We start from the raw sequence: 12,895 nt of genomic DNA, 5'->3' as shown, positions 1-12,895 counted from the left end.
GATCAACTATGAAAGACACAGCTACTCTGATCAAGGCAATGATCCAAGACAATTTCAAAAGACCCAGGATGAAAAAATGCTATCCATTTCCAGAGAGAGAACTGATGAACTGAGTGCAGATTGAAGCATACTTTTTAAACTTTATTTTTCGCGTGTGTGTGTGTGTGTGTGTGTGTGTGTGTGTGTGTGTTCTTTGCAACATGGCTAATATGGAAATGTTTTGCATGGTTTCACACATATAACTGATATCCTAATAATTGCTTTCTCAAGGGGTGGGAGGGAGGGAGAGAATCTGGAACTCAAAATTTTTAAAAATAAATGTTAAAAAAATTTACATGTAATTGGGAAATATTTAATAAAAACTTATTTAAAAAATAAAAAAGTATTCCCCTAAATATCCTTTTAAAATGAGAGATTTTATTTTGTATTTTATATTTATATTTATTTTATTATGCCACTTTAATGTTTTATAATAGTACATATTTCAAGTATATGACTATTTTCACCAAAATATTTTAAACAAACTGAAGTACATGAATTAATCTAAAACTGCCAAAGTGTGAATATCCTCAAATCAAGCAATACAAGGAGAATTTGCTTATGTAAATAAATTTAATAGTTAGAACTGTAAGTTATTTTGTATATATTGAAAAAAGTAGAGCAAAACGTTGTCCTCAGTAATACATTCTGCCTGGGAAGGCTTAATACTATACTGTGCCATCCCATTTGAAGATCATTCACAGAGGAACAAACTAAAAAACCACAGGAATGATCCATCTAAATGTCTAAGAATCAACTGAAAATACTATTCAATGAAAACTGAATGGTCCATTCAAGAGACAGATGATGAAATGTCTTTTCAGCCTTTTGGTGGCTAATGGACTAAAGGCATAGAATGATACATGTATTTTCAGGCATAGCAAATGTGTAGGTTTGTTTTGCTTAATTATACATATTTGTTTCAGGGGAAGGTTTCTGTTTGGGAGTTAGGGGGATGGCAAGTTAGTGGGCAGTGATGTAAAAAAGAGCAGCAATAAATCATTTTTAAGTGCACAGAAGAAAAAAGAAATCTACAAGGAGACACAATAAAGAAATTTTCATTAAATTGTTAAAATTTAGTATATTCACACATTATCTTTCTGAAAGCTGTATATAACAAATTTGGTTTCTTACATAATCCTTTTTTGTTTTTCTTTATATGATAAAATGTGTTTATTAAGATTTTTTTTTAAAAAGGAAAAAAATGAAAAGCAGCTTTCAAGCCAAAGTTTTCAGGGCTTTATGGGAAAGTGTAGTTTGAGAAGAAATGACCTAAAGGGGAAATAGAAACTATTTTAACTATCAAAAATTGAATTAGATCTTCCTGCATAAAACCCCCCCAAAAAAACCCTGATCTTAATGTTCTAATTAAAAAATATGAAAACTCTACCCAATATGTCAGTATGTAATTCTTTGTTCCACATCTAAAGAATCAGCACGCAATAATAAGTTTAACATTATGTTTTCAATAAACTAAAAATATGATTCATCCACAATATTATATTGCAAACTTGCTTTTCAAAACACTTTCTAACAAAATAACAAATGGAATTTTTGGTACTATATGTCATTCTTTTTGCTTGATATTGCCTCTGAGAAAATGTGGAGAGAAATGTAAGGACAAACTCAAAATCAACTTTGACATGTTTGCCCATAGGGGATTGAGAATTTACATTTTGTCTCTGAGCTGACTGAGTTGTTTCTAAAGCAAAAGCAAAGCAACAAAGTCAAATCATTATGAAAAGTTATTACAATTCAAGAGGAATTTTCAATTTCATAATGAATTTCTTTCAAAAGTATTAAATTACAACTCAGATAATGTTTAAGAATGAGAAACCAAGGCTCTCTACATTATTCCAAAGCTGTAGCATAAAAACCATTTTCCCCCTATTTATGTGTCAAGAGTACTGAGGAAGCTATCACCAAATAGCTACTGGGATGACAGCATTTGTAGGTGAGTAATGAATTGCTTTAGATGAAAGAAGACAAACTTGAAACAATATAAGTTTCCAATAGGGCTCAGCTGCTTACAAGATAAATACTCCATTGCTACTCTGCTGGTGATTAACAGTCTAGTTTATACTGTGATCCTGTTGTACAACTTTTACCATCCATTTGGATGGCCAAAAGATATACAAGATACTTACATGAACACAACCCTATTTTCTCATGGTGATTACTCTGCATTATTTTTGACAATATTACATCTGTTTAATAAAATACATTTTTGCTACAGACCTTGACCTAAAAGATAATTTGGCTATACTTAATCATTTTCCAAAATCTGGTTAAAAATACTTTCTTTTTTTGGGACACAGAATGATAAATACAAATACGTTGAAGAAGAATTCCTATAAACATATGGTTGATAAATCTAAAACAGGAAATTAAGGATAGAGAAAACTGAGGATATTTAGAGTTTAATGCTAATGATGACATGATAGAAGGAAACTTACTTTACGTCAGTGTTACTGTCTGAGTCAGTATACTTGGTTAACTGGTCTGACCTAGAATGGCATTTCTTAGGTTCTTTCATTATTCATTCTTCACTAAGTGAAATGCAAGAAATTCATTATTTTATTATTGATTATGTGCTGGGTACTCATAGAAAAATGACTGCAGTCAGTATTAAGATAAATAACAATAACTTAAATCAACAGTTAAAACCTCTATGAAAAGAACCAGGTCCGGGATACAACTATAAACAACACTGTAGATTATATGAGATTACTACAAATAGTTTACATCTAAGTCTCCTACACCTGAATACTGAGTTTTCCTAGCATACCTATGTGTGTGTGTATGGAACTAGGGACCACAATTCCAAATAGCAGATTTTCTGGTTGATTGCAGGGCATAAACCCAAGTGAAACGGAATACATGGGGAAGAAAATTTTTAAGCTTTTAAGAAAAATTGAAGTGAGAATGAACATATTTTCTCCCATTTCAGGCATAAATTACAAACTATGCAGTATCAGGGAAAGTACCGTATTTCCCCATGTATAAGATGCACCCTTTTTTGAAAAATTTGGGGTCTAAAAACTGCATGTCCTACACAGCGGTTGTATATTTTTTTTTTGCTTGCATTTCCCACTTTTTCACGCTTGTTTTTGTGCTCATTGTTGTAGATTTTTTTACTTGCATTTCCCACTTTTTCGTGCTTGTTGTCTTTGCGCACATTGTTTCACATTTGTTACTGGTATATTAGGTTACTTTTTGCCACGTTCTGCCCAGAAATGGCTCAGAAAAGATTTTCGTACAGTGCTGAATTCAAGTTAAAAGTGATCTAGTTTGCAAAAGTGAATGGAAATCATGCTGTTGAAGGTAAGTTTGGTCCTCCTCCAACTGAGAAAACAATCCAAGACTGGCTACGGGAAGAAGACACCCTACTGAAAACTCCACAGCAGAAGAAGGCCATGAGAGGCAAGAATAAAGAAACCATCTATAGGAGAAGTTTGTACCTGGGTCAAAAGATCCTGGGATAATATCAAGATTGAGATCATTGCCAAGTCAATTAAGAAGTGTGGCATTTCAAATGCCATACATGGAACTAAGGACAAGGCAATATATGAAGACAGTGACTCGTCATCAAACACAGATGAGGACAAGCTAACGGATGGGAGTTTTGACAGTGATGAGGAGTTGTATGAATTTTATGATGAATAAAACTTGGGTTCAATAACTTTATGTAATATATTTTTTTCAAATTTTGGGCCTCAAAATTATACATGGTATATGGTAGTGTCTTATACATGGGGAAATACAATAGTCGTGATTTCCAACTTTAAGTCCTCATACATACCAATTTAACCAGAAATCTACAAACATCAATGAAATTCTCTGCAATTAATTTCAATTGAGAAATATTCAATAAACAACTATTATTTGCTCAGCATTACAAACAGGAATTGGTACATTTTTTGTACTTGTATCCCCAGTGTATACTGGGGATACACACTAGGCTTTTAATAAAAACTTTTTGATGGCCTGATTGACTGAAACATAATGAAAGATACAAAAGAATTATTAGGATAGGCCCCTGTCTTTAAAAAACTTATAGATTCTTTGGGGAGATGAAAAACAAATACTTATGAAACAACTAGAGAACAATTATATGCCAATATATACTTATATACTATTGGAATTCAGAGACCAGAGAAATCAGAAATCAGAAAGACTTCATGGAAGAAATAAGACTTCACTGGGCCTTGAAGAGAGAGTAGGATTCAGACAGATTAAAAGCTGAGGGAAGAACCTCTTAGGTTTCGGAAAGCATTAAGAATGGTACAAATACAGAAATTAAAATGACACGGGGTCAGTGAAGAGACCAATTTAACCACAGCATAGGGTATGTTTGGGGAAATTCTGGGAAACAAGGATAGTTGGAATGAGTCCACAATATGGAAAGCATCAAATGCCAAGATGAGATGTATGGACTTGATAAGGAAAGGAATACATTCTAGTTCTTAAGCAAGTGTGGAAAACAATTATAGGGAAATGAAAAGTGGTATCTTTAGGGCAGAAGTTAGCAGAGGTGATAAGGTTCTGAACTAAGAAAACAGAAGTAACAATTCAGAGCAAGGGACAAATTCAAAGACATTTTAATGGAAGAAACAAGGACTTTGTGATAGATGGAATATAATAGGGTAAGGAGAGGGGAAGAAAAGAAAGTTAAGAAGGAAAAATATTTTCTAGGCTAATAAAACTTTAAATAAAAATATCTTCTAAAGGAATAGATACCTTTAAAATAGTAACTCTAACATAATCAAATCAAAAACATTTTACAAGTACATAAAGTAAAACACTATACTTTTCTGGAGAAAACTCTAATAAATTAACAAATATTTCTTGGCCTCCTCTTAACGTGAACAACAAATACTGCAAGTACTGATTAAAGTGGCCATTGTGAAATTTCTTCAATCCAGGCAGTCAACAGAATGTACATAAATGACAATGATTATAGTTCCCTCTTCGGCATTAATGACCATCGGCTTAAAAGTCACTTCTGAAGGTGTTAGGTACTGTAATGTTACTTGCCGCTACTGTGGCTGCGTAAGACCAACAACAAGAGCACACAGAAGGGTTGCTCGCACAAGTTCTTTGATCTGCTTTTCTAAGGAAAGCAACTTTAAGGGATTTACAATCTCACTTTAATCAAACATACACATATCATTCACTTAGTTCAGGGGAAAGAGACAGCATCCTGAACTTTGGAGAGAATACAAACAGAAATTACAAGCACAAATTATATAAACAGAGTAAATAAACACAAATCAGTCTATCCATAGCAATACATAGTTACCACAGAAGCACCAACATCTGGGTTTTCTAAGCCGGGGGCAGGGGGGAATGCTTCAACGGCTTACCCAGAGTCTCATCACTAACACTCTTTCAGTGAGTGTGCTCCCAAAGAGAAAATGCCAACCTCAGATCTCACAGGCATGTCTCAGGGTCAAGGGGCATCACAACCATGTGACTCAAGCCCACGTGACCTAAATGCTTCTTCAGGGTCAAAGGGTGTCACAACTATGCTACTCAAACTCATGTGAACTAGGCATTCCCTTGACATAAGCAGGTCATCAAAGACTCCCTAATCAATCAAAGATTCCTTAGTGCTGAGAAACACTTCCAAAACAAAGACAAAAAAAGTTCATTTTGCTTGCCATTACATTTGAAAGGCAAGATTCATCAAAGGTACTTGATTACATTAGGATTCTAAAAGAGAAAACCAAAAAAATCCCACCCTAATTACCATTACAGGTACTCAGAAAAGAAATTAAAGCACTCATTAGCAAAATTCATAAATTCTGCCTGTTTTTAAAGAGCAGCACCCCAGCACTACTAAACATTTCTGAGTAGTACAAAATGTAACAAAGTAAAAAACATGAGACATCAACACGTTCATTCATTTATCCAACAAATACTTATTAGTATCTAGGTTCAAAATAATTATATTAGGTACTGGGGAGAAACAAATATAAAGTATGGTCAATACCTATAAACAACTTATATTTATTTAGTAGTAAGTGGCTTACGGGGCAGCTAGATGGTGCAGTGGATAGAGTGCCCAGCTCAGAGAAGACTCATCTTCCTGAGTTCAAATTGGTCTCAGACACTAGCTATGTGACCCTGGGCTCTGTCTGCCTCAATTTTCTCATCTGTTAAAAAAAAAAGAGCTGGAGAAGGAAATGATGAACTACTCCAGTATCTTTGCCAAGAAAACCCCCTCAAAAATGGAGTCACAAAGAGCTGAACATGACTGAATAATGAACAACAAACAAGTAGCTTACAGTCTTAGCAAAAAAATAAATTAAGTGGCTTAGGAGGGAAATTTGTACATTTTAAAAATAACTTCAAATAAAATATTTACTTTAAGGAAAGCTGATTATCTTACTGTAAAATATAATATTTTAAGATAAAAAAATAAAAACATGAAAACAGAAGATATCAGAAAAATATAATAGAAAATAACTGTGGTAATTGCTGACTAAAGCTTATAAAAAGTAAAGTTTTGAAAGATATGATAATAGTAAACCCTAGTACTTCTACAATTTTACTAAAATTTTCACCTACTTCAAACTGCCTTAACATCTAATTATATAATTCTAACAGAATTGGAGAGATGAAAGGCACCTCATCACCCATATGTAATCCCCATTATAACACAACCAACAAGTTGTTATCTAGCCTCTGTGTGAAGACCTACAAGAGGGGAAACTTACCACCTCTTCTGATAGCTCATTTAACTTCTGGACAGGTTGGAAAGTTTTTGCTGACATCAAGCCTAAAAAATAGGCCTCTGAAATTTCCATACAATGTTTCTGGGGAAAAACACAAATCTAAGCCCTCCTAGACGTGATGGCACTTTACATATTTGAAGACAGCAATCATGTCTACCCTGAAGTCTTCTCTTTTCCAGGCTCAGCAAATACAGCTCCTTCAATAGGTCTTCATATGACACAAGTTCAAGGCCCTTCACCATCTTGGCTGCCCTCTTCTGGATGCTTTCTAGCTTATCAGTGCCTCTCTAAAACTGTAGTGCCCAGAACCAAACATAATACTCCAGATGAAGTGTGATGAAGACCAACCCAGGAGAACTATTCCTTTCTTATACCTGGAAGCTACATCTCATTTAATGTAGCCCAAGATCACTTTAGTTTTTTTGGCAGGCATATCACAATTCTGAATCACATTTAGCTTATAGTCCACTAAACACCCCAAATATCTTTTGAACTTTCATTTAACTATGACTCCTCCTACCCCATCCTATACCTGTGTGTGACTGATTTTATATACTCAGGTATGCATTTATCCTTACTGAAATTCATCTTATTAGATTCAGGCAATCAATGCTCTAGCTTGTCAAGATCTATTTGGATCATGACTCTGTCACATAGTGTGTTAGCTCTCCCTCACCTCTCAATTAAATCTGCAAATATGATAAGCATACCATTTATGACTTTATACAAAGTCACTGAAAAAATGTTAACTAGCACTGAGCTATACATAGGTCCTTGGGGTCCTCTCCTGGAAACCTCCTGCCAGGCTGACAAGCAACCATTAAAAACTATCCTTTGAGCCTGGCCATCCAACCAATTCTGAATCCATTTAATCGTACTGTCATCTAGTCTTCACCCTTCTATCTTCTCCACCAGAACAGTATAAGAAACTTTAAAAAATCTTTGCTAAAATGTACATAAATTATATCTATTTCATTTCCTCATCTATCAGTTTAGTGCCTCTGTCAAAAAAAATTCAATTTAGTACGGCATGGCTATTTTTAAAATAGAATTTTATCAGTAACTTTTGTTTTCAGACTTTCTGCATTACCCCCCAAAAGACCCATTTCTTATAATACAAGATTTTAAGAAAAAAATAGTCCGCTAAAACAATCAACACACTGAAAGAAAACCTGAAAATATATGCAAGATTCCATACCTAAGGATCTGTCAAACCTCTGTAAAGGTATGGGGGCAGGGGAGTGGGAGATATCTTCTCATATCTTTTCTCTGGAACCAAGCTTATTCTTTGTAATTTTGCAACATTCATTTTTTATCATTTTGTGCTTGTTGTTCCTTACATTTGCACTGTGGTAGTACTGTATCACTGCCTTTCCAGGGCAGAGGGGTTTTCATAGCTCAATGAAACCATGAGCTATACCGTGCAGGGTTACCCAAGATGGACAAGACACAGTGCAGAGTTCTGACAAAAGGTGATCTACTGCAGAAGGAAATGGTGAACCACTCCAGTATCTTTGCCAAGAAAACCCCATGGATAATATTAAGATACTAAAGATATGACATCAGAAGATGAGCCCCTCGGCTTAGAAGGAGTCCAAGGGACAGAAAGGCCTGGCTTGCTATGGTCTACAACAGGGCTGTCCAAAATGCAGCCAGCTGTGGCCCGCAGTGCAATTTATGCAGCCCGCCTACAAGCATAGAAATTTATATAAATGCTTTAGTAAATGAAGCCAAGCTACCTCAGAGCTCTTACTAAAATGGCAAATCAAAATATATTGTCTATTGTTTCAATAAAAACCTAAGGTTGGGCAGCCCTGCTCTACAAGGTCATGAAGGGTCTAACATGACTGTAAGACTGAACAGCAGTCACTACATACATTGTTTACTTCGTTCTGTTCACTTTACTTTGTATCACTTCATATAAGACTTTCAGTGCTTCTCTATAATCACTATATTAGTGGCTTCTTATAGAACAGCAATATTGCACTACATTCATGTACCACAGTTTCTTTAGCTATTTCCCCAGTCAATGGCATCTACTTTGTTTTCCCACCAAAGTGTTGCTAGAAACATTCTGCTACATATAGAGTCTTTCTTTTTGCCAATGACCTCCTTGGGGTACCTAGTTATGGAGTATTTGGGTCAAAGGATATAGACATTTTAGGGACTTTATTTGCTTAATTGCTTTCCAGGATGAATTTACTAATTCACAGTTTTAGCGACAATATATTAATGTGCTTCTCTTTCCACATCCCCTCTAACATCGACTATTCCCATTTTCTGTCACCTGTGCCAAACATTTTAGTGGATGTGAGGTAAAATCTCAAAGTTGTTTTCATTCTCATTCTTTTATTATTGATGATTTACGGCATTCTTTCATATGGTTGTTAATAGTCTGAAACTCCTTTTTGGAAAACTCGTGATATTTTTTGACCACTTATTTATTGAGGAGTGCCCTTTGGTCTTACATATTTGTCATATATTATGTATTTGTTATATATTAGTTGTCTTTATAAATTGAATACCAAATCTTTAACAGAGTAATGCTATACAAAGATTTTTCCTCAATTGACTGCTTTCTTTATCATAGATGCACTAATTTCATTTGAGCAAAAGCTTTCAATTTCTAGTAAACAAAATAATCCATTTTATCTTTTGTGATTGCTTACATACCTTTTGTTTGGTTAAGAATCTAACTGCTACCCACAGCTGCTAATTTTTTCATAACATGATCTTTAATATTCAGGTCACATATCTCTTGAATTTTTTTTTTTGCGGAATATGTTATAAGATGTTGATCTGAGCCTAATTTTTCAAAAGAGCTTCCCACTCTTATCAGCAGTTCTTATGAAATATGGAATTCTTTCCTAAGTAATCTATCTATGTGTTAGGATTTATCAAACACTAGGTTATTGAATTCTATCATTTTTGATTCTCCCAATGTAGCTGTTTTTGATGAAGCCATGCTGTCTTTGAAAACACTACTTACCATACTGGATATTCGACCAACCATATCTTTAATGATTTGCTTTAGAATTTTCTAAAGAATTAAAGTCAAGTTCATTGGCCCATAATATGTAGACTTTGTTCTCTTCCCTTGTTTGAAAATCAGGATATTTGTCCATGTTCAATCTTGTGATATGTTTGCTTTTTCAAAATCTTTCAAATACTGGACAGTGGCTCAGCAATCACATCTACAAACTTTTCTGATACCCAAGGATGTATTGCATTTGGGTGGGGTAAACTGATATCAAAGGCAACTAGGTGTTCTCTTACTATCTCCTTAAATATTCCAGATATCACTTCACATTACTCATTTTCTCTCTTATTTCCAGAGTGGGAATTCTCTCTAGAAAAAAAAATTACAATAAAAACTAAGCAACTATACCTTCTCTCTATTGTTAATTATCATCATCCCATTCGAGATGCCCTAGTGGGCCTAACCTTTTTTTAATTCTCCTTTCCAAAGGTAGCTTAAAAAAATTTTTGACAACCTCAATTTATACTTCACTTTAGTACTCTCGACACTATTCTTACAGTACTGTGCCACAGTCCTCTATTCATCCTCCATTACCTGGCCTTTCTTCTATTTTAATTACATTTCTTTAAAGAAAATTTAAATTGATTGGTGAGCTCCCTTTGCATATACACAGTGATCTCTTCAGAGAAATACCATTTTTCCTCAGTGGAATTATTCCCTTTGTGTCTTCGGAATTTCATTCTTGAGTATCTTCAGTCCTTCTTGGGTTCACTTCCCCTACAGAATTTTCATCCTTTGGATCCTATCTATCCCCCTTCTAAACCCTTTGAAATTTGTTTATCCTGCTATGGCTACAACCTTTCTCACCATCCTTTTTTTCTGTCTCTTTATTCTTTCTTCTCATTTTTCTATGGCTAGTTCTGCTTAGAATTTTATATAATGGGACTACTGCTTTAGTGACAGGTGAACTAGGGTAACCCTTTGAGAACAAGGGGGCTTTTTTGCTACTGGATGTGTAAAAGGCTTAGGCTGGGGAAAACTGGTAAAGAATTGCACAAAACACCAAGTTAACTAACTGGTTGCTTTGACCCTTGATGAGCTACTACTTATGGGAAAACACCAAGCTCATTGGTTTCTGTGAGAAATGATTATTATTTACCGATAATTTGGAAGATGGGCGTTTCTTGTGTGAAGAGAAGAGGCTAATGTCACTGGACCATGGGGCAAGTGACTGGGAATAAGGTGTAAGGATACTGGAAAGGTAGGTAGGAGCCAGACTCTGAAAAGAAAAAGCAAAAATATTTTGTTTGACCCTAGAGGTAACAAGAATAGCCAGTGGAATTGGTTTGTGCTTTAGGAAGATTAAATGGACAGCTAAGTGGAGGACAAACTGAAGTGGAGAGAGACTTGAGGCAAGGAGACCAACCTGAGGGCTACTTCAGTCCAAGTGTGAAGTGGTAAGAGCCTATTCCAGGGTGCTGGCAGTGTCAGAAGAAAGGAGGAATATACAAAAGAAGTTGTAAAGGTAGCATCAAGCAAAGACTTGGCTTTTGACTAGCTGGGTAAGAAGTTGAAGATGGTACCTAGGTTGCAAGCCCGAGTGACTGTGAGGATGCTGGCACCCTCAAACAGTAATAGAAAAATTTGGTAGAAGGGAGAATTTGGGAGAGGAAAGATAATGAGTTCAGTTTTGGATGTGTTGAGTTTAAGATGTCTACTATGGTGGTGTCAAATAAATAGAAGCCAGATATTGAATTAGAAAACCATAAATTAGCATGCCCTATGTTGCATGAGATTTTTATTTATTTTGTTACATACTTCTCAATTATATTCTAATCTGGCTCAGGCTGAATTAAGGAGTTTTGCAAGCTACTTACAGTCCATGGCTGGTAAGTTTGAAACCTCAGGTCTATAAGACATCAAATTTGAGGTATCACATAGGCAGTCAGAGATATGAGACAAAGTCAGGAGGGTGGTTAGGGCTAGATAAATATATCTAAGAATTACCTGCATAGAGACTATAGTTAAATCCATGGGAGCTGATGAGATCATCAAGTGAAATAATATGGAGGGAGAAGAGGAGACCTACAAGAAAACCTTAGGGGACAACCACAATTACTGGATGTAATTTCAATGAAGATCTAGCAAAGGTGCTGGAGGAGTAATCACATAGGTAAGAGGAAGACAATGAGAACAGTACAGAAAAACTTAGAGAGAAGAGAGTATCAAGGAGAAAGGATAATTGAGTGTTAAAGGCTTCAGAGCAGTCACGAAGGATAAAAGCAATAAGAAAAGGCCATTAGAATTGATAATTAAGAGATCATTAGTAGCTTTGGAGAGAACAGTTCTGGTTGAATGATGAGTTCAGAAGCCAGACTTTAAAGAGTTAAGAAGAGAATGAGAGGAAAGGAAATGAATTCTCTATTGTAGATGGCCTTCTCAAGTACAGTCGCAAAAGCAAAGAGGGATAAAAGATGATATCTAGTAGTGAAGGACAAATAAAATAAGTTTGTTTTGAGGATAGAGGGGACATGAGCAAGTCTGTAGGTAGGGATGAGGAAACAGCCCACAAATAGGGAAAGGTTCAAGATTGATAGGAGTGTAGAGGTGATGGAGGGGGCAATATGCTAGAGAAGATGGGACAGAAAGGGAATCATTTGTGCATATCAAGGGTTTTGCCTTGGCAAGGAGAAGGTCCACCTCTTCATGGGGTAATAGGGATAGAGGAAATAGTGGTAGAAAGTATCTGAATATTGTGAGATGAGGTAGAAAGGAGAGGGCGCTCTCAGAGAACAGCCTAGATTTTTTAGTGAAATATGAAACTGGGAAGGGGGTTGGAGTGGGGGTGGTGGGGGTGGGGAGGAAGGAGGCCCATGCATGGGAGGCTTGAAAAGGAATGGAAAGTTTTGGAAAAGCTGCCATAGTGAGCATGATGGTGGATTGATTACAGAGGTATGAAAAGAATGCCTTGCCACACTAAAGGTCTAGTTAGAATCATGTAGCACAAATCTGTAGTGTTTATTTTGTTATTCTTAACAATATAGAAGCATGAGGTTTCTATCTAACCTACAAGTCTTTGGCCTCTGCCTTTCCTTCTTACTTAAATATCACAGGATCAGGAAATAATTGGATCATA

The 12,895-nt window shown here is 35.5% G+C and overlaps 1 protein-coding gene across 1 annotated transcript in view; it reads right to left on the bottom strand.

The window, feature by feature from the left end:
- The window catches only part of SNX24 (sorting nexin 24), a 223,704-nt gene that overhangs the window by 70,657 nt on the left and 140,152 nt on the right, over positions 1-12,895 (bottom strand). The gene's annotated exons all lie outside the window — the stretch shown is intronic.

The sequence above is a fragment of the Trichosurus vulpecula genome, chromosome 1 (assembly GCF_011100635.1).
Source record: "Trichosurus vulpecula isolate mTriVul1 chromosome 1, mTriVul1.pri, whole genome shotgun sequence".
NCBI lineage: Eukaryota > Metazoa > Chordata > Mammalia > Diprotodontia > Phalangeridae > Trichosurus > Trichosurus vulpecula.
The sequence above is the reverse complement of the archived record's forward strand: the minus strand, read 5'-3'. Positions and strand labels throughout refer to the sequence as shown.